This window comes from Netta rufina, assembly GCF_964035555.1.
Source record: "Netta rufina genome assembly, chromosome: 14".
Lineage (NCBI taxonomy): Eukaryota > Metazoa > Chordata > Aves > Anseriformes > Anatidae > Netta > Netta rufina.
The window spans coordinates 8582826-8604056 of NC_140137.1; the positions used below are offsets into that span (position 1 = coordinate 8582826).

The 21231-nt window shown below is 49.4% G+C and overlaps 1 protein-coding gene across 1 annotated transcript in view; it reads right to left on the minus strand.

The window, feature by feature from the left end:
* LOC311214689 (uncharacterized protein) overlaps positions 1-21231 on the minus strand; it is a gene marked incomplete at its 5' end in the record, with an annotated part of 104582 nt that overhangs the window by 39379 nt on the left and 43972 nt on the right.

Consider the following 21231-nt stretch of genomic DNA (forward strand, 5'->3'; position numbering starts at 1 on the left):
ACAATGGATTTTCCTGACTCTCCTATTGTTCTAAACAAGCGTACTGAGATTGCTCTAAAACATGACTCCATCAGTGACTATTGTGCTCATTTTTAGGGTCCCAGTGATAACTCATTTCCTGATTTATATCTTAAAAGAGAGTCTCTTGCAGCACCCTTACAAGATTTAAAGATGCAGGCTGCAGGACTCAGTTCCTCCTTCATGAGACTATTCCACAGTGATCAAGAAACAAGTGCTTGTGGAGTAATCCTTCTATCGTAGAAGAGGCCACAACGCCACTGTGTGAACACACTCTTTCCGGCAAACAGGACCATTTTCACAAAGAAATATTACACTCTTCTTCAGTTGGAGAGAAACACACAAGAGGGTCACAGTAATGATCCCTGGGAGATTTAACCTGCTTTGACAAAACTACCAACAAGGTCGCTGTGTAGACAGGCTTCTTCCATCAGCAAGGCCATTCCTGTAACCACATAAAGGGGCTCCTCACTGGCTGGTGAGGAGCACAGAAGTAGGAAGAAATACTCACAACCCACAATGCTATTAAGAATGTATGCTAGAGTATGCCTCATACATCGCTTGCATCAATTTTCAATCCTTACCATTAATGGATCACATGTTACTACAGGTAAGAGTAGACGAGGATACTGAAAGAGCTGCAAGGTGGCAAAGTGCAAATCATTAACCCTTCACAGTAAGAGTATTTCCACATGCCTTGCAGTGCCACTCCATCTGTAACCTGTAATGCTGCCCAAGAGAAACTGCAAAAATACTCTGCATCACTTCCATTCCTAAATTGTTCAGCTCTCTGGAGCACAGTCCCACATACAAGATATATCACACAGCTTCACGACTCTGGGGTTTAGACCCAGACACCACCAAAGGTCAAACCCACTGCTGGATTATTCTGGTGTATGGACATTGCCCCAACAATAAAGTACACTGTCTCCTGCTCTATGGATGCCACGGATGCTAGCTTTGACTGCTCCCCAAGGATGTGGGGATTGACAAAAATGGGAGAGATGTGCAAGGGCTTGTTCAGTGCTGGTAACCTCTCAAACTGAAATATCTTCCATGACCTCATTTTCAAGCAAGACCTCAGAGATTCAGTGAAATAGGAAAATAATTAAGTCCCCTGTCTCGATTCCTAACACTTCAACCCACTTTCAAGGACTGAGAAGAGGCTAGTAGCCTTATATAACCACAACATTTAGTGTACAAACATGCAGTTTTTTGAATCCACTTAAGCACCTTTGAACACCACAGAACCACAGTTAAGCACCTTTGGGAGAACACACTGTTGAGTTGCCATCAAGGTCAAGAAGCGCAACCATACTCAACCACAAGTATCTTAGAATTTTACATCTGCCAACAAGTAATTTTGTTCTTCCACCCTCTTCCTCCATGCAGAGCTTGGAGCTCACTTTTGACCAAAACTGGGGAATTCCCACAGACAACAAGGAACTCACAGTAATGCCTGGGAATGGTCTCGTGGCTGCGGAAAGCACCAAGTCCCCTGTGGAAAACATACGTGTTCTGAGAATCACCCTTCTGTCACAACTGGCTGAGGAACACATTGTATGAAGAACATTTACCCATAAAATAAGTTGGACACTTGCCTAAAGCAGGCACAGACAAATGAGGTTCTGCATTCACTTCATATAATGGCTTATATACATCCTAAAGAATGTTAAATGAAGAAAGTGACCCCTGCATCATTGATACACAAACAGAGATTTTGTTGAAACACTTGAGACTCAACACAGAAGGTCACCAGGGCATCGCAGTCTTCACTGTGGGCACCAAAGTTCATCCCCAGATCACCTGGAACTCACTGAGGTCTTAAGCTGCAAGCAAAGCCTTCAAGTCTTCCTCTGGACTACACAGGAGGGGACTTCATTTTAAGAAAAATTCATCCTTTCTCATCAATTTTTCTACTCTGTGGCCTGCTCAGATTATAGATTATAGAACTATAAATGGAAAGGCCTTAATACAGGGTCTTTTCTCATCCTAACTCTTGCAAGTAATGTAGAGAGATTCAGTTTTAGCTTCTGTTTCATTTCCTTCATACACAAAAATTTGTCTTCAGATGTCTGGAAGGACCTTTTCAAAGGAGGTAAAGATTTCCTGCAGTACAACTCCAGCATTTTCAAATACCAAAGCCCTATCCAGAAATGGGAAACATGAAGCACAACCTTCCTGGAAACAAAGATCAGAACACATAATTACGCCTACAGGAAAGCTATCCATCACAATGTTATGATGAGATATGGATGGATACACAACTTTTCACAACGGAATTGTAAGCAGTTCTACCCATTAAGGCATCATTGTATATACATGGTTTTTACACCAATAACCAATTAACATTTCTTTCAGGTCAGGAAAACAAGGATCACACTGTAAATGGAACAGGCCTTGATACCAGTACAAAATCAAACCACTGTCCAAACAGCATCACTGTAGATCCACCTATTTTCCAGATTCAAAGTCAGTTTCTCACCTTCCTTGCTCTGCATGCACAGCTTTTAGTTGGACAACTTTTGGCCATGGACATCTTTTGGCCATATGTCACCCCTCAGCAAGAACATTTCACTTAGTGACATTGTAGGAAACATAAGTATATCAGACTATATTGAGCTGTCTTGATAGCTGTAAACATTCAAAATATGTATCCCCATAGGACTGCTCCCCCAAGGCCTGCAGTTATAATAGGTCTTCCAAGCTTTGAAAGATTATCAGCCACATGGAGGACCAGTTTTAGACCCTGACAACATCAAGGCCAAAACCTGAAACCTGCAGATGTGAAGGAATCAGTTTCCTATTGCAGATTATGTCAGTAGGAATATATGAGCATAATAAGGGTAACCAGTAGACAGCAAAGTCACAGGAGGATCCTTCCAGAGGTTCCTTCCTAGCCAGAGGTAGTCAAAGTAATTTGGACAAGACAAAATGTAAACTGCAATATAACAACTATGATAATGTTAACACCTACCTTCTATGTGTTTAAAAGTAAAACACAATGAACTCTTTCACATGCTCTGTCTCTCTCCAGACATCAGCCTTCTATCTGTCCAGAGACAGCACAAGAAATGAAAGTGGTGAACCTGCAGCATGGCTGCTGCTACAGCATGTGTCTGTCAGTAAATGCATGTCCAGATCCATCCTTGATAGGTCAATGTTAAAAGACTGTGAAGCAGCAAAATACATCTGTTTCCTCCAGGAGCCCATCACACACAGCACCACTGAGGCATTCTCATATCCTCACAACATTCACAATTGCCTTTCATCTTCATAGCAGGCAAACATTGTCAAAGGACCAGTTGTGCAGACTGTTTCTCCACCAAGAAGAAACAGTCTCAAAGACCACAACATGGACAGATGCAAAGACATTTCTTTGCTCAACGCTTTATCATGAAGAATCATAAAGGTCAAGAAGATTGTAAAGGAGAAGTAGTTAAGTTAAATGGAAGGCCATTAAGATTCTGTTTCAAGACAGTCTCACCTGACTCATCAGGCACATGTGCTATCAGGAAGATACCTGGCTCTGCTAACATCAGCAAAGGAGCAATTGGAGCAATTGCCCAGCCTGTTTCTCCACTACATGCACAAAGACTGCACTATAGACATGAACATGAAACACAGACTTCCTGGAAAAAACAGCCTAGATATGTAACTACAACAAAGAAAATACTCTGTGTAACAATATTATTGAAAGAGATGAATAGAGAAATGAGGTTTCATGCAGGAATTACAAGCCATTCTACCTATGCATCATTGTTCTAAATGCACAGTTTTTATTCAAACATTTTATTATCAAAGGATTATTTGCCTTCCAGCACAGGAAAACCAGGATCGTAGCATAAATGGCAATGGCCTCGGCATTAATTATGAAATCAGAGGGTTGTCCAGCCCAAACTATGTTGATCAAGTTATTCTCCAAGTTCGACACCAGCCTCTCACCCTCCTTGCTCAGCATTCACAGCCAGTATCCAGCTTTTGGCCACGTCAGACACAGCAACAGCATTTCATTCAGTGGTATTTTAAGGAAACTTAAGTATATCAAAATCATGACAGCTGCAAACATTCAAGGTACATATGGAGTCAGCTCCCATAGTTCCACAATACTAACAGATCTTCCAGTCTTTTAAGGGTTCTCTGCCATGCTGAAGCCCAGTTTAGATCCTGGCAACAAACAAGACAAAAATGTGAAAACTACACAAGTGAAGGACTTCACTATAACTCTACAGACATTCTTCTTTGGTTTACCATGACATTGTGCAAAAAAAAAATAAAAAAAAATAATAAAATAAAATAAAATAAAATAAAATAAAATAAAATAAAATAAAATAAAATAAAATAAAATAATGGACCTGCAACACTGTTTCCCCAGTCCTAAAGTTATAAAAGATCTTCCAGTCTTTGAAGGATTATCAGACACATTGAAGCCCCAGCATTAGTCCTTGAAAACAAAGAAAGAAAGAAAGAAAAACAAAACAAAACAAAACAAATAAACATGAAACCTACAGAAGTGAAATAATCAGTTTCAGGTTATGCTGCTAGGTACTTACACATACAGTAATAAGGAGGAGAGGAGAGGAGAGGAGAGGAGAGGAGAGGAGAGGAGAGGAGAGGAGAGGAGAGGAGAGGAGAGGAGAGGAGAGGAGAGGAGAGGAGAGGAGAGGAGAGGAGAGGAGAGGAGAGGAGAGGAGAGGAGAGGAGAGGAGAGGAGAGGAGAGGAGAGGAGAGGAGAGGAGAGGAGAGGAGAGGAGAGGAGAGGAGAGGAGAGGAGAGGAGCTAGGGCACCTCTGGTCTATACAGGTAAAATAAAAGTAGAGTGAACTCTGTCATCTGCTTTGTCTTTACAGAGACGTCATATATTCACCTGTCCAACCATTATGAAATGACATGAAAGTGAAGGACACCAGTGGTAATGCTGTTAAAAAAATACAACTGTTACCTCACATGGGAAAGGAAAGGCAACTTGGTTTAACATCCACTGTATCGATGTCAAAAGCAAGGCATCCTGCTGCTCAAAATTTGTACTTTGACTAACTGATGATTAGACAACCAAAAGCCAGACTTGCAAAAAGTGCTTCAGCTATCAAGCTCTATAAGGTAACACCTCTATTAGTCTTCTAGTCCATATCTGAAGCCTCAACCAGCTGGTGAAGACTACATTAAAAAAAAAACAAAACATAACACTTCTAAGCTGTATCGCTAATAGGAATGCATGCTACTGTGCACCTCACACAGTGCTGGCATCAACATTCAATCCTTAGCAAAGGCAGATCACGTGATGTTACAGGCAGAAGTGGACAAGGACAGAAAACAAGCTGTAGAGTGGCAGTCAACATGCAAATGATTAACCCTTCATGGTGAGAACATATCAACATAACTTGCAGTGCCACCCCATCTGGAACACTGCCAAGCAGAGAGCACAGCAATACTCTGAGTGAATTACAGAATCACAGAATCACAGAATTTCTAGGTTGGAAGAGACCTCAAGATCATCGAGTCCAACCTCTACCTAACGCTAACAATCCCCACTAAACCATATCCCTAAGCTCTACATCTAAACGTCTTTTGAAGACTTCCAGGGATGGTGACTCCACCACTTCCCTGGGCAGCCTGTTCCAGTGTAGGGGCAAAGCTCTCCTGCCAACAGTCTATGCCCACACCTAGAGGAAGAGTGCAGAAGGCTAAACACATGGGAAGCGAGACAAAAAAAGCCCGAGAAAGAGAGTGTGAAGGGAGGGACTCAAGAGGCACCGTGAGAGTGATTCACCAGGAGGGTATTAGGGTGTACACAACAGGCACCGGCAGTATCTTCTCAGAGCAGCGACAGAACTCAAACACTGCCAAGGGCATTCCATTCAGTGACATTTTAAGGAAACTTAACAAAGCTGTAAACATTCAAGCTCTGTATGGAATCAGCTACCTCAAGCCCACATTTCTTGCAGATCCTACAATCTTTTAAAGGTTCTCTGCCACACTGAGGCCCAATTTAGACAGTAACAATGAACACAGCAAGAATGTGAAAACTACAGAAGTGAAGGACTTCACAATCACTTTACAGATGTTCTTCTTTGCTCTGCCCAAGCATTATGCTTAATGAGATTCAAGTAATGGACCTGCAACACGGTTGCTCTCATAGTATGTGTCTGCTTGCAAAGACAATTCCAGCTCTATTCCTGAAAGGTCAATGTTTAAAGGTCATAATGAGAAGTCAAAGCCTCCAAGAGCACTTCACACATGAACAATTCCCAAACTATGCCCAACTGTTACGATTGCCTTCCCTCTTCATGACAGCCTGAACATCATCAAAAGACCAATTGGCCAGCCCATTTTCTCCACAATGTGCACAAAGACTACACTATGGATGGCTCCAAATAAAATTTTATTTTAGACAATATGCAGCTAAGTTACACACATGGACATTCTTGAGTATTCATAGTAGTAGGGCATATAAGGTAGATAGTAGGGAATGAATTCCCCAGAAGGTCTTCCTGAAGCTTCCAACACAGGAAAAATAGCACTTCAAATGCAAAACCTATTCATCAGAAAGACTTCAAATTGCATGAACCACAGCTGTATGCCTAGCGGAATAACTACAACAAGCAGGGAGATAGGCATCTGTTTTTCTAAAGCTCCAGACACAGTACCCGTACACTCTCACCTCAAACCTTTCACAACTTCAGTGCTTTACTTTCATCCTCAGAATCTGCAAACACATCTCACCAAAAGACGAGTTCAATGAACCATTTCCCTATATCACACACCACAGCCACACCATCAAGGAATACCAAGAAGGGATATGTGCACAGCCGTTCCAAAAGCATACTAATGATCTAAGAGGAGAGAGAGGAGCTTCCACCAGAGACTGGGTCATCAGAAACTTTTGGAGGGGAATCTCCCCCTCCTATAAGCACATGCACTGCTCCACACAAACATTTCTTTTCCACTAACATCATGTATACATCCATTCTGGGGAAACCAAAATGGAAGAGAACACACAAGTACTCTCACATCTCCAGCCTTCCACCCCAGCTCCAACTCTATTGAAATACCCTGCTATTGCCTCACGGGAGCAAGGCCCAAGAACATGTAGCACATTGCTCAACACAGCTATGCTGCTAAATAGAAGTCAGCCTACATACACAGATAAAAAGATGCAATCAGACAAGCAGCATGAGAAAGTATTCAAAGAGAATGCATAGTAAGGAATTTCTCCGGGAGGGTGGCATGGTCTTCTCAGCAGGCACCAAAATTCCTTCCCAGAGCACTGGAAACACACCAAGGTTTTAAGCTGCAAGCAAGGCCCTAAAGTCTTCCCCTGGACTACACACTCTTTGGCTCTTTTTAGGAAATTTTAGGAAAAGTTAATCAGTTCTCTTTAATTTCTCTTTGAAGTGTCCCATATTTATTGTCTCCAATAAATATGAAACTGTGAATATGAAGTCCTTACTTTGTGACCTTTTTGCATGCCAAGTCTTCAGAGCAATGAAGAGAGATTCACTTTTAGCTTCTTTTTCATTTCGCTAATATAAAAAAAAACTTCAGATGGTTGTTAGGATCTTGTTAAGGGAGGTAAGGATTTCCTGAAATGCAACACTGGTGTTTTCAAAAGAAAAAGGTGTACCCAGAAATGGGAAATATGAAACACAACCTTATTTAGAAAAAGGCCTAAAAACTGAAATATTACTACAAAGAAACTCTATTTCACAACTTAGATATGGATGGATAAATCTGAATTCAAACAAGAATTATAAACCATTATACACAGGCATCAGCACACATAGTTTTTCTGCAAACCATGATATCATCAGGGGATTACAACTGACATTCAAGGCAACAATCCCAGAAAAAAAAAATGTGTATATGTGTTGCAGACCTTTGCACTAACTATAAAACCAAACCTTTGCCCAAAGAAAATATCCATTAATCCACCTGTTTTCCACATCCACTACCAGCTGCTCACCATCTTTGCTCTGCATTTACAGCCTCCACTTGCACCACAGACAATAACATTCTACCATATCTTGGCTGCTGCCAAGAACGGCTCATAGCGTGACATATTAAGGAAGCTTAAGTATAACAAATTTATTGCTGTGAAAGCAACCAAAGTCCCTGTTCTTTATGAAAACAGCTCTCCCGATATGAAATGTAACATACATAAGAGACTTTTCAGGGTTCTCTATGATACTAAGGCCCAATATAGACACTGTCAACACAAAAGGCAAAATCATGAAACCCACAGAACACAAAAAGGACTTCACTTTCACCCTTCAGATCTCATTATTTTATCTTAGCAAAAATTATGCAACATGAAATTGAAATGATGAACACAAAACGGCTCTGTTGCCATACAGTATGCCTGCTAGTAAACACTGCTCCATTCTTGTGAGCTCAGTGTTCAAGCACAATCATTACTAAGATATTCTGTCAGACCCAGTACCTCGGTGGTAATCCCACATATATGTCTTTCATCTCTATAAGAGGCGCGGACAGCGAGAGAGCAAAACGGGCGAGAAAGAAGCGAGCTCAGAGGGAGGGACTCGAGAGAATCCGCTACAGCGACTCACCGGGAGGGCGTCGGGCGGTGCGCCGCGGGCGCCGGCAGCGTCTTCCCCGAGCAGCGGCGCGGCCTTGTCGGGCGCCGGCCGCGCCGGGAGGGTGTTGCAGCAGCTGTCGGCCGCCCAGCGCCGCTGGCTCTTGCGCGAGTCGGCGGTGAGCGACACCTCGTGCGAGTAGGAGTGCAGGAAGGCGCGGACGCCGTCGATGCCCACGAAGTGCGAGGCCGGCACGCCGCGCAAGGCGCCGCTGGCCGGCGGCAGCAGCTGCGAGCGGCGCCAGCGCCGCAGGCGCAGCGCCAGCAGCAGCAGCAGGAAGGCGACGAAGAGGCACGACACGGCCGCCACGGCCAGCACCAGCCAGCGCGTCAGGCTGCCGCCGGGCTCGGCCGGCGCCGCCGCGCTGCCCAGCTCCGACAGCAGCTCGGCCACGCTCTCGGCCAGCACCACCGTCAGCGTGGCCGTGGCCGACAGCGCCGGCCGGCCCTGGTCCTTCACCACCACCACCAGGCTGTGCCTGGGCGCGTCGCGGGCCAGCGGCGAGCGCGCCGTGCGCACCTCGCCGCTGTGCAGCCCCACGCGGAACAGCCCCGGCTCCGTCGCCTTGGCCAGCTCGTAGGACAGCCACGCGTTCTGCCCCGCGTCCGCGTCCACCGCCACCACCTTGGCCACCAGCGCGCCGGGCTCCGCCGAGCGCGGCGCCAGCTCCACGCCCGTCCAGCCCGCGCCCGACGCCGCCGCCATCGGCGGGTACAGCACCTGCGGCGCGTTGTCGTTCTCGTCCACGATCAGAAGCCGCACCGACACGTTGCTGCTCAGCGCCGGCGCGCCGCCGTCCTCCGCCCGCACCCACAGCCCCACCTCGCGCACCTCCTCGTAGTCGAACGAGCGCAGCGCGTACAGCGCGCCCGTCTCCGCCTGCACCGACACGTAGGACGACAGCGGCGCGCCCCGCACGCGCCCCTCCGCCAGCCGGTAGCGCACGCGCGCGTTCTGCCCCCAGTCCGCGTCCCACGCCCGCACCGTCAGCACCAGCGCGCCCTCGGCGTTGTTCTCGGGCAGACGGGCGCTGTAGCGCGCCTCCGCGAACACCGGCGCGTTGTCGTTCACGTCCAGCACGCGCAGCGCCAGCACCGCGCTGCTGCGCAGCGACGGCGACCCGCCGTCCGACGCCCACACCGTCACGTTGTACTCCGACACCTCCTCCCGGTCCAGCTCCCGCGCCGTCATCACGCTGTAGTAGCTGCCCACCGAGCTCCGCAGACGGAACGGCACGTCGCCGACCAGCGAGCACCGCACCTCGCCGTTGGCGCCCGAGTCGCGGTCCTGCACGTGCAGCAGGGCCACCACCGTCCCCGAAGGCGCGTCCTCCGAGATCTCGCTCAGCGCCGACCGCACCGAAATCTCGGGCGCGTTGTCGTTCACGTCCATCACCGAGATCGTGACTACAGCCTTGTCGGAAAGGCCGCCACCGTCATGGGCTTCAAACTCCATTTCGTAGGAGTCGCCTTCCTCGAAGTCCAGGCTCCTCAACAGTCTGATCGATCCTGTCTCGGGATCCAGGTGGAAGATCTTCGACGCTTTGTCAGTAATTTTCTTAACCGAGTATTTCACGTTCCCGTTCATTCCATCGTCGGCGTCGGTGGCCGTGAGGGTGAGGAGCGTGGAGCCCACGGGCACGTCCTCGGGCACGCGCACAGCGTACACCGCCTGGCTGAACACGGGCGCGTTGTCGTTGGCGTCCAGCACAGACACGCGGATGCGCGCCGTGCCCGTCCGTGCCGGCTCGCCGCCGTCGCTCGCCCTCAGCACCAGCTCGTGAAACGCCGCCTCCTCCCGGTCCAGCGCCTTGGCCAGCACCAGCTCGGGACGCTTCTCGCCGTCGGCTCCCGCCTGCACGGACAGCGAGAAGTGCTCGTCGCCGCTCAGCTCGTAGCTCTGCAGGGAATTCACTCCCACGTCCGGGTCGCGAGCCTCGACAAGGGATAACCGTGACCCGGGAGCTGTCGTCTCGCTCATTCTCAGTTCCTTTTCAGCCTCTCGGAAGCTGGGTGCGTTGTCGTTAATGTCCGTGATTTCCACTTCGATCTCGTAAACTTTCATCTCGCCCTCCACGATCACCTCACAGTGCAGCACGCATCGCTGCACGCCCTCGCACAGCTGCTCTCTATCCAGCCTCTCCGCCGTCACCAGGTGCCCGCTGTTCGCATGGAGAGCGAAATACTGCGTCCTATCTGCCGACACCACTCGGGCGCCGCGGTCGCGGAGCGCCGCCAGCTGCAGCGCCAGGTCCTTGGCCACGTCGCCCACGAAAGAGCCCTTGGGCAGCTCCTCGGGCACCGAGTAGCGCAGCTGCCCCCACGCTGTCTCCCACGCCGCCACCAACACGCAGCACAGCAGCGCTCGCTGCCTCCGGCCCCGGCGCCCTTCTCTCGCTGCGCACATCTCCGGCACGGCCCCGCCACCTCTCCAGCTCCGTCTGCAGCTCTGGATCAGGGTCTAGGTTCGGCTCCCGCTTCCGTCCCGCTTAGGCTCCGGCCCCGCCGCCGCCCGCATTGGCCAACCCCTCCGACTCTCTGTAGCTCGGCTCCGTACCGCGGGGCCGCTCGCAGTCCGCACGGCCGCCGATACAGAGAGCGAGCGAGCCGGGTCGCAGCGGGCGGGGCTGGCTGCAGCGCTCCGCTCCTTCCTCTCCTCTCCTCCGTGGTGAACAGCGGCGCCCGCAGTCCCCTACCGGCACTGCACGCACGGCTCACACCGAGCGCCACCGCCCTGCCTCTTCCGCGGAAACCTTCGGCCCCTGCGACACGGCACAGAGTTGGTGCATTTGTTTCTGAAACACTTTCTCTTCTTCGAGGAGAAGATCGAATTCATTCTGGTCTTCAGGGCGGTCATGATCAGAATGAAGGTAGTCTCCTCTTCTTCATATCGTAGTTCTACTGCATGCCAGGTAAAATTACTCGTTCTAATTTGACCTCAAAGTAATTATGGCCCTTACACCATGTGTTCAGGACAGTCTCTTCAACGAATTGCAGAGATCGTTTCTGCAGTCTTTCTTGAATGGATATTGCCTTGTCTCTCCAACATTTTATATTCATTTAAATCTTATATTCGTTGATACTTAGTGCTGTCGTTCCAATGTCAACAACTGATATAAAACAGTTCTCCCTGTACATGTACAGCATCAAGGAATCAACAGGTGTCTTCACTACTCTGAGAAGCCTGGGCACTCTCCACATCCCTGTTATTTAGCAAAGCAGGCTGGGCACTCACCTCTGATCAGTTTCCCCCCTATACATGCAGTCCAGGAGATCACAACAGCAGAAGATGCTTTTCTAACTTTCATTCACTTTAACGGTTTTCCAGAAAAATGCCTACCCATAAAACAGAAGAAAACCCCAGGGCATTCACTTTGAACGTAGCAGAGAACTATGGGACACGAGCATGCCAGTGTACACAGAAGGGTAAGATGAGGGCAGAATTTGGCATCACTTATCAAACATGTCCAATACATTCATTTGAGAAAAAAAGCCAAAGGAAGACCATGAAATATCTCGAGCATTAAGCATCAGTCATATTTTCCTCATTCTGTCATGCTGAATCACTGGAACTCATTCTACACAGTCAGCATTCACATTCATGGCTAATGGTTATTACATCAGTACTTGGCATCAGTTACAGCCCTACATTATTGCTTTCATGGAACACCTGCTCCCACAGTACCCTTCTGCTCTTCTTTGACTTCACCTTCATACATGGTGGTGACTCCAGCTGCACCCTTTCACCTCAGACAACTCTACTCAGTAGGCACTTTCTGCCAGATACTTTATTCCCAGGGAAACATCATTGCCTCTAAGGACAGGGACACCATGATCAGAATAGAAATGGTATAGCCCTTGGCATCAGGCATGAAACCAAAGCATTCCCCAGCCAAAGACACAACTATTTTCCAGGCTCTGAGCCTGCCTCTCACCCTTTAGACTCTGCAATCACAGTCTTTATCTGCATCATGGACAACATCCCAATTCTCACCATTGATGAGAGCAGAAAGAAAAAGTGTATATAATTCTCTGACACTTTACTGAAAGAGAGATATATCAAAGTAGTTCTTTTCTAGTAGATCTTCCCATCTTTTTAGGGGTCTCTGCCACATTCAGGCTCAGTTCACAGCAAACAAGGCAAAAATGTGAAAATTGCACAAATGATGGACTTCACTGTCACTCTACAGATCTTTTTTTTTTTTTTTTTTTTTTTTAATCTGCCTCAACATTAGATAGAATGAAATTCAAGAGATGTATTTCCATTCCGCAGGAGATGTTTCAGACTGTGTGGGGTGAAAATCAGAAGGGCCAAAGCCCAGCTGGAACTCAAGCTGGCTATTGGTCTCAAAGACATCGAAAATTATTTTATAAATACAAAAACAAGAAAAGGAGGACCAAAGACAAGCTCCATCCATTACTGGATGTGGAGGGGAAACACAGTGACAGTGACAAGAGATGATCTCCCTAATGCGTTTTTGGTCTCAGTCTTAAGCAACAAGACCTATTTTTCTCTGGGTACCCCATCCCCTGACCACCTGGTAGATAGGGACAAGAAGCAGAATGAAGACCTCATAATCCATGAGAAAAGGGTCAGCAACCTGATAAACTACTTAGACATATGCAAGTCTATGGGGCCAGAAGGCTAAGTGATGGGTCCTTTGTTTGGGTCACAGCAATCCCATGCAGTGCTAAAGGCTGGGGAAAGAAGACTGGCTGAAAAGCTGGCTGTCCGGAAGCCACCTGCGAGTATTGGTCAATAGCCAGCAGTGTGGCCGAGAGATCAGCAGCTTCCGGACTTGTATCAGAAATAGTCCACCCAGCAGGACTACAGAAGTGATTGTCCCTCTGTACTCGGCTCTCGTGAGGCTGCACCTCAAATACTGTGATCAGTTTTGGACCCCTCACTACAGGAAGGTTACTGAGGTGCTGAAGCAGGTCAAAGCAGGGCAACGGAGCTGTTGAAGGGTCTAGAGAACAGGTCTCATTAGGAGTGGCTGATGGAGCTGGGGTTGTTTAGCCTAGAGAAAAGGAGGCTCAGGGCAGATCTTACTGTGTTCTGCAATTACCTTAATGGGGGCTACAGCAAAGTGGGAATCAGCCTGTTGCCAAGAACCATGTGATAAAACAATAGGAAATGGCCTCAGATTGCTGCAGTGGAGGTTTACATTGGATATTAGGAAAATGTGTTTCACTGAAAAGATTGTGAAGTATTCAGCAAGGCTGCCCATCGATGTAGTTGAGTCACCAATATTGGAGGTCTTCAGAAGTGTGTAGATGGAGAGCTTAGTGACGTGGTTTTACAGTAGACTTCGCAGTGCTAGAGTAAATGTTGGGCTAGATGATCTAAAAGGTCTTTTCCAACCTAAATGATTCCAGGATTCTATGAACACAGCTGTTGTCATAGCACGTGTCTGTTATGAAAGCTACTTCCAGCTCCATTCTTGAGAGGTAAGGGTTCAAAGTTGCTCTTTCTACCAAGAGAACATCACACACAAAGAATTCTCAAGCTACTCCCAGCTCTTATGTTTGACTTCCCTATTCATAACAGGCAGAAGGACTTCATTAAAAGACCAATTGCCCAGCCCACTTCTTCACAACGTGCACAGAGACTATACCATGGACAGCTCCAAAGACATTTCTTTCCACTACATTAACATGACCTAATATTGTGAAGAAAATAAATGTTATGCAGCTAGTTTATACACACTGATATTTTTTTATTTAGATATTTTTCAGTATTCATAGTAGTGTGGTGAGTGATTTTTGAAACAGCAATGATCCCATGGCTTGCTGAAACTGTGCAAACAAAGCTACCAAGAACGCCTCTGAGAAGTTTTCATGACAATGTTGCCACATCTCCCAATTGAGGAATTTAGAGAAATATTGTTGCCAGCAGCTGGCTTCAAGGACAAGCTCTACATGACTGCTAATCACAAGGGGGATGTTTTCTTGCAGGTGGGGTTGTTTCCTTGTAGTTGTTTGTCAGCGTGCTTTTGACCAATAATCTTGTGTGAGACACTATCCAACCCTGTTAAGTTCACTATAAATGTCAGGCTATTCGGGTCATAAAATGGAACATGATCTGACCATACTGGTGTTAGTTGTGCTTTTGGCCATTCTTCCTGCATCAATAGTAGATTACATAAGGTAGAGAGTAGGGGATAAATTCTCAAGAAAGCTCTCCCAAAGATCCCAGAAACCTCAATAACATTTCTCAGGAAAAACCTATTGACCAGACAGACTTCAAAGAGCATAAACCACAGCTTTGTGGGGAATGGAATAACTAAAACAAGCAGAGAAAGGACCACCAGCCCTTCTACAACTTCTCACACAAAATTCCCTCAACACGTCAAATCAAACCTTCATAACTTCAATGCTTTTCTTTCACCATCAGAATTTGCAAGCAAATCTCACCAAAGGAAAAGTTCCACAAACCTTTTCCCAATCTCACGCACAATGTACAAGCACACCTTCAAAGTATACCATGAAGGGAGCTACATTTCTCTGCAAGTATCTAAAGCCTCCTAAAGAGATAAGGGACAGAGAGGATTCTTTCTGCAACCAGTTTTTCTGCAAAATATTTTATTATCAGATATTTAAAGTTACCTTTCAGGGCAGGTAAACCAGGATAAAATGGTGCATAAATGCTGCAGGAATTGGCACAAATTAGGAAGTCAAACCTTTGACTGAACGATATCACTGCTGAGCTACTAGTTTTTCACATTCAAATAACAAAAACAAACAAACAAACAAGAACAAGAACAACACAATAAAACCAAAAAGAAACAAACAAACCAAAATTCCACGCACCATCTTTGGTCTGCATTCACAGCATTCATTTGCACCACTCACAACATCCAAGTTCTAGCCATATGGTGGCCACTGGCAAGAGCATTTCATCCAGAGACATTTTAAGGAAACATGAGGATATTAACGACTGTCCTGACAGCACTAAATTGTCACACTGAGAATGAAAACAGGTCTCCCACTCCTATAACTCAAATACATCTTCCAGTCTTTTCAGGGTTCTCCGGCATTTTGTCATAGACAACAAACAAAGCAAAAATGTGGAAAGCACAGAAAAGGAAGAAAACAGGACAAGAATCCATTCGCACAGTTCACGCAACATTTTTAAACCTAGTCAAATATTATGTAGCACAAATTAAAGCCTAAAAAGACACATTACCCAGGCCATTATTCCACCACACACACTGAAACAGCAGCACAGAAGAATATAAAGACATTTCTCTGCTCAACCCATCTTCATTCAGCAAGAGAACAGTTGCACAGAGTAGAAAGTAAAAGAAGCTAAGTGAAACATGAGGTCCTTGAGTATTGTTTCAAGACCATCCCAATTCACTAAAACACTGTGCTAAACTAAAACATTCTCAGTCATTAATATAATTCATTATTGGAATTTGCTGTTACTGAGAATAGTGAGTGCTGAATAGGTTAATGGAAAGATGCATCTTGCCTTCCAGATATTCTACCATGGAAAGGAAAATTCCACTTATTTTGTCACCAGAGCGGGGCCCATGAAAGCATACCACATTCCTCAACACAGCTATGCTGTTACTCATAATCAGCCTACCCATGTAGACAAAAGACTAGGAAAAGATAAAATCAGACAAGCAAAAAAAGCATTCAAAGAGAAAGTGTGGTAGAGAAACTCACAGGAAAGATGGCATGGTCTTCTCTGCATTCAGGAAAATACCTCCCTAAAGCACCAAGAAATGGGTCAGGTCTTAAGTCTTCCTCTGCACTGTACAGTAGGGACATCATAGCAAGACAAGCTCATCGACTCTCATCAGTTTTTCCATGCTGTGCCCTGCTTATCTCAAATGAAACTATAAATGTAAATGACTTACTATGGGGCCTTTACTCATGACAAGTCTTTTGAGCAATTTGTTCCCTTATACGCAACATCTTGTCTCCAGATGGCTTATAAGACCTTCTCAAGGGAGAGAAGGATTTGCTGCAATAGAAACTTTGCATTTTCAAATGTAAATATCCTCTCAAAAACGGGAAGCACAACCTTCATTGAAACAAATGCTTAAAAATGGAATTACAACTAGGAAGAAACGCTACACCCCAATGCAGATAGCGGTAGACTAATGAGGATTCTCACAGGTATTAGAGGGTATTATACTAAGGAATCATACCTCTACATACACAGTTTTTGTACAGAACATTTTGGCATCACAGGATTAGCGTTGCCTTTCAGGACAGCAAAACCAGGATCAAATGGTGCAAAAATCCTACAGGCATTCTCAAAATTATAAAATCAAACATGCTACAGATGTTGGCATTCACAATAAAATCGTACCACTGCCCAAACAATATCACCACTTATCACACCTTCTTTTCAAATTCAGAACCAAGATCTCAATTTTACTCCTCTACATTCATAGCATTCAGTTGCACCACTCTCAATATTCTCCTTCCAACTGTATTTCAACAGCTAATAAGGGCTTATCATTTTGGGATATCGCAAGGGGAAGCAGAGCGGGGATGGAAAGGCAATGAGCGGGAAGGGAGGCAAGCGCCGAGAGAGAGGGCATCGGGGTGTCCGGAGCGACTGACTCACCGGGAGGGCGTCGGGCGGTGCGCCGCGGGCGCCGGCAGCGTCTTCCCCGAGCAGCGGCGCGGCCTTGTCGGGCGCCGGCCGCGCCGGGAGGGTGTTGCAGCAGCTGTCGGCCGCCCAGCGCCGCTGGCTCTTGCGCGAGTCGGCGGTGAGCGACACCTCGTGCGAGTAGGAGTGCAGGAAGGCGCGGACGCCGTCGATGCCCACGAAGTGCGAGGCCGGCACGCCGCGCAAGGCGCCGCTGGCCGGCGGCAGCAGCTGCGAGCGGCGCCAGCGCCGCAGGCGCAGCGCCAGCAGCAGCAGCAGGAAGGCGACGAAGAGGCACGACACGGCCGCCACGGCCAGCACCAGCCAGCGCGTCAGGCTGCCGCCGGGCTCGGCCGGCGCCGCCGCGCTGCCCAGCTCCGACAGCAGCTCGGCCACGCTCTCGGCCAGCACCACCGTCAGCGTGGCCGTGGCCGACAGCGCCGGCCGGCCCTGGTCCTTCACCACCACCACCAGGCTGTGCCTGGGCGCGTCGCGGGCCAGCGGCGAGCGCGCCGTGCGCACCTCGCCGCTGTGCAGCCCCACGCGGAACAGCCCCGGCTCCGTCGCCTTGGCCAGCTCGTAGGACAGCCACGCGTTCTGCCCCGCGTCCGCGTCCACCGCCACCACCTTGGCCACCAGCGCGCCGGGCTCCGCCGAGCGCGGCGCCAGCTCCACGCCCGTCCAGCCCGACGCCGCCGCCGCCGCCATCGGCGGGTACAGCACCTGCGGCGCGTTGTCGTTCTCGTCCACGATCAGCAGCCGCACCGACACGTTGCTGCTCAGCGCCGGCGCGCCGCCGTCCTCCGCCCGCACCCACAGCCCCACCTCGCGCACCTCCTCGTAGTCGAACGAGCGCAGCGCGTACAGCGCGCCCGTCTCCGCCTGCACCGACACGTAGGACGACAGCGGCGCGCCCCGCACGCGCCCCTCCGCCAGCCGGTAGCGCACGCGCGCGTTCTGCCCCCAGTCCGCGTCCCACGCCCGCACCGTCAGCACCAGCGCGCCCTCGGCGTTGTTCTCGGGCAGACGGGCGCTGTAGCGCGCCTCCGCGAACACCGGCGCGTTGTCGTTCACGTCCAGCACGCGCAGCGCCAGCACCGCGCTGCTGCGCAGCGACGGCGACCCGCCGTCCGACGCCCACACCGTCACGTTGTACTCCGACACCTCCTCCCGGTCCAGCTCCCGCGCCGTCACCACGCTGTAGTAGCTGCCCACCGAGCTCCGCAGACGGAACGGCACGTCGCCGACCAGCGAGCACCGCACCTCGCCGTTGGCGCCCGAGTCGCGGTCCTGCACGTGCAGAAGGGCCACCACCGTCCCCGAAGGCGCGTCCTCCGAGATCTCGCTCAGCGCCGACCGCACCGAAATCTCGGGCGCGTTGTCGTTCACGTCGGTCACCGAGACCGAGACCGTAGCCGTGTCGAAAAGGCCACCGCCATCGTGTGCCTGCACTTCCATTTCGTAGGAGTCTCCTTCCTCGAAGTCCAGGCTCCTCAACAGCCTGATCGCTCCCTTGTCGGGATCCAGGTGGAAGATCTTAGAGACTTTCGTAGATATCCCTTTAAATGAGTATTTCACTTTGCCGTTGACTCCGTCGTCGGCGTCGGTGGCCGTGAGGGTGAGGAGCGTGGAGCTCACGGGCACGTCTTCGGGCACGCGCACAGCGTACACCGCCTGGCTGAACACGGGCGCGTTGTCGTTGGCGTCCAGCACAGACACGCGGATGCGCGCCGTGCCCGTCCGTGCCGGCTCGCCGCCGTCGCTCGCCCTCAGCACCAGCTCGTGAAACGCCGCCTCCTCCCGGTCCAGCGCCTTGGCCAGCACCAGCTCGGGACGCTTCTCGCCGTCGGCTCCCGCCTGCACGGACAGCGAGAAGTGCTCGTCGCCGCTCAGCTCGTAGCTCTGCAGGGAATTCACTCCCACGTCCGGGTCATGAGCCTTAGAGAGGGGAAAGCGCGACCCGAGAGGTGCCATCTCGCTCATTCTCACTTCATTTTCTCCTTCCCGAAAGCTGGGCGCGTTGTCGTTAATGTCGGTGATTTCCACTTCGATCTCGTAAACTTTCATCTCGCCCTCCACGATCACCTCGCAGCGCAGCACGCATCGCTGCACGCCCTCGCACAGCTGCTCTCTATCCAGCCTCTCCGCCGTCACCAGGTGGCCGCTGTTCGCATGCAGAGAGAAATACTGCGTCCTATCTGCCGACACCACTCGGGCGCCGCGGTCGCGGAGCGCCGCCAGCTGCAGCGCCAGGTCCTTGGCCACGTCGCCCACGAAAGAGCCCTTGGGCAGCTCCTCGGGCACCGAGTAGCGCAGCTGTCCCCACGCCGCCTCCCACGCCGCAACCAACACGCAGCACAGCAGCGCTCGCTGCCTCCGGCCCCGGCGCCCTTCTCTCGTCGCGCACATCTCCGACACGGCCCCGCCGCCACGGAACGCCCACGGAAAGCTCCGCCGCTCGACTCTTCGCCTCTGGCTCCGGATCAGAGTCCTTCTCCGGCTCCTGCTCCGTTTCCCTTTTCCAGCTCCGGCCCCGCCGCCGGCAGCTTTGGCCAGTCCCTCCGCCTCTCTGGATCTCGGCTCCGTACCGCGGGGCCGCTCGCAGCCCGCACGGCCGCCGACACAGCGAGCGAGCGAGCCGGGCCGCAGCGGGCGGGGCTGGCTGCAGCGCTCCGCTCCTTCCTCTCCTCTCCTCCGTGGTGAACAGCGGCGCCCGCAGTCCCCTAACGGCACTGCACGCACGGCTCACACCGAGCGCCGCCGCCCTGCCTCTTCGGCGGAAACCTTCGGTCCCCCGGTCACGGCGCCTCGGCACATTCCCCTGCGACATGGCGTAGAGCCGGTGCGTTTGCTTCCGGAACGCCTTCTCTTCTTCGAGTAGAAGATGGAATTCGTTCTGGTCTTCAGCGTGGTCATGATCACAATGAAGGTAGTGTCCTCTGCTTGATGTCTTAGTTCTACTTCATGGCAGGTAAAATTATACATTTTAATTTGACCTCAGAGTAATTATCGCCCTTACACCATGTGTGCAGGACAGTCACTTCAAGGAATTGCAGAGACCGTTTCTGCAGTCCTTCTTGAATGAGTATTTTCTTGTCTCTCCAACTATTTATATTCATTTGAATCTTAGATTCGTTGATAATTTGTGCCGTCGTTCCAGTATCAACAACTGATATAAAACAGTTCTCGCTGTATATGTGCAGCATCAAGGAACCAACAGGTGCCTTCAGCTCTCTGAGAAGCCTGGGCACTCTCCACATCCCTGTTATTTAGCAAAGCAGGCTGGGCACTCGCCTCTGATCAGTTTCCCCCCTATAAATACAATCCAGGAGATCACAACAGCAAAAGATGCTTTTCTAGCTTCCATTCACTTTAACGGTTTTCCAGAAAAATGTCTACCCATAAAACAGAAGAAAACCCCAGGGCATTCACTCTGAATGTATCAGAGAACTATGGGACATGAGCATGCCATTGTACACAGAGGGGTAAGATGAGGGCAGAACTGGGCATCCCTTCTCAAACACGTCCAATACATTCATTTGAGAAAAAGCCGAAGGAAGACCATGAAATATCTCGAGCATTTAAGCATCTATCATATTTTCCTGATTCTGTCATGCTGAATCACTGGATCTCATTCTACACAGTCAGCATTCACATTCATGGCTAATGGTTATTACATCAGTACTTGGCATCAGTTACAGCCCTAGATTATTGCTTTCATGGAACACCTGCTCCCACAGTACCCTTCTGCACTTCTTTGACTTCACCTTCATAAATGGTGGTGACTCCAGTCTGCACCCTTTCACCTCAGACAACTCTACTCAGTAGGCACTTTCTGCCAGATACTTTATTCCCAGGGAAGCATCATTGCCTCTAAAGACAGGGACACCATGATCAGAACAGAAATGGCATAGCCCTTGGCATCAGGCATAAAACCAAAGCATTCCCCAGCCAAAGACACACTGATCCAACTATTTTCCAGGCTCTAAGCCTGCCTCTCACCCTT